This window comes from Phoca vitulina, unplaced genomic scaffold (assembly GCF_004348235.1).
Source record: "Phoca vitulina isolate PV1807 unplaced genomic scaffold, GSC_HSeal_1.0 scaffold31, whole genome shotgun sequence".
NCBI classification, from domain to species: domain Eukaryota; kingdom Metazoa; phylum Chordata; class Mammalia; order Carnivora; family Phocidae; genus Phoca; species Phoca vitulina.
Genome location: NW_022589734.1, coordinates 17708476 through 17710397, shown reverse-complemented (window position 1 = coordinate 17710397; position 1922 = coordinate 17708476).

Sequence of the window (1922 nt, the reverse complement as noted above, 5' to 3'; positions counted from 1 at the left end):
GTCTCTCTCTCTGTGTCAAATAAATAAATAAATAAATAAAATCTTAAAAAAAGGGGCGCCTGGGTGGCTCAGTCGTTAAGCAGCTGCCTTCGGCTCAGGTCATGATCCCAGGGTTCTGGGATTGAGCCCCGCATCGGGCTCCCTGCTCCGCGGGAGGCCTGCTTCTCCCTCTCCCACTCCCCCTGCTTGTGTTCCCTCTCTCACTATGTCTCTCCCTGTCAAATAAATAAATAAAATCTTAAAAAAAAAAATCTTAAAAAAAATAGAGTTGAAACTTTTTTTTAATAAAGATTTTATTTATTTGAGAGAGAGAGCAGGAGTAGGGGGAGGGCCAGAGGGAGAGGGAGAAGCAGACTCCCCGCTGAGCAGGGAGCCCAAATAGGGCTCGATCCTGGGACCCTGGGATCATGACCTGAACCAAAGGCAGATGCTTAACTGACTAAGCCACCCAGGCAGCCCCAGAGTTGAAACTTCTTAGTCAGGCATTCAAGGCTTTCATGATATGGCAGAGAATTAAGATGAGAGGAGTAAGGACATAAAATGAGAAGGGTTGGGGGAGGGGGAGAGGGAAAGAAACACTAATCCCTCTATTAGTTTCTTAGGGCTGCTGTAACAAATTACCACAAACTGCGCGGTTTAATACAACAGAAATTTGTTCTGTTCTAGTTTTGGAGGCTACAAGTCCAAAATCAAGGTGTTGGAAGAGTTATGCTCCCTCTGAAGGCTCTAGGAAAGAATCCTTCCTTGCCTCTTTCTACCTTCTCAGAGCTTCTGGAAATTCTTGGCATTTCTTGGCTTCTGGCTCCCATCACTCTGATCTCTGCCTCCATCTTCACATGGCTATCTTCTCTGTGTGTGGGGTTCCAAATCTCCTGGTTCTTTCTCTTATAAAGATACCAGACATTGGATTTAAGGCTTATCCCAGTATGACCTCATTTTAACTTGATTATGCCTGCAGAGCCCTGTTTCCAAATAAGGTCATATTCACAGATACTAGGGGTTATGGAATCTTGCTTGTGAAAAGGTTCTGGATGATGTGAAGCACTTCAGGAATAGGGAAGGTAATATTAAATAGGGTACTAGATTACCAGAAGGGATTTTTTTTTTTAGGCAATGAAATAGCATGCATGATCAAAGGATGCACTTTTTTTTTTTTTTTAAAGATTTTATTTATTTATTTGACAGAGAGAGACACAGTGAGAGAGGGAACACAAGCAGGGGGAGTGAGAAAGGGAGAAGCAGGCTTCCCACTGAGCAGGGAGCCCGATGTGGGGCTCGATCCCAGGACCCTGGGATCATGACCTGAGCCAAAGGCAGCTGCTTAACGACTGAGCCACCCAGGCACCCCCAAAGGATACAATTTTAATCAAGAAAAAAATCAGTCTGGAAGCTGAATATAGGGGAGATTATAGAAGGTAAAACCAGGAAGTTAAGAGAATGCCTGAGTAGCCTGAAGGTGAGGAGAAAGGCACAGGAACTAGCCGGTTAGCCCCAGGAGGTTGTTAATCTTGCTTCTTTTGTTCAGCATTGTATTCCAAGAGCCTAGAACAGTGTCTGTCACATAGTAGATCCTTGGGACACATTTGTTGGATAGATGAATGGGTGGACAAAGTAGGCTTTCGCTAGTAGGAATGGAAAAGAAAGAAGATGCCACAAGCCTTTCAGAGGTGAGCCGAATTAGTGGACCCTGGAACAAGATAGAAGTGAGGAGGAGCATATTCAAAGGCAAGCCCACAACGTGGCACCTGTTGGAGACAGAACTGAACCTGTCTCTCAGCACCTGCCCACACAGTAGCATTATATCTGACTCCCGTGCTATTCCGCCCCCCCCCCCCGAGTGTGAGTCTGGGGTACAGGATGCGTAACTTTATTCATGTCTGCGTGTACCCTTTACAGCACCCTGCACACAGTAGGCCCCCAAT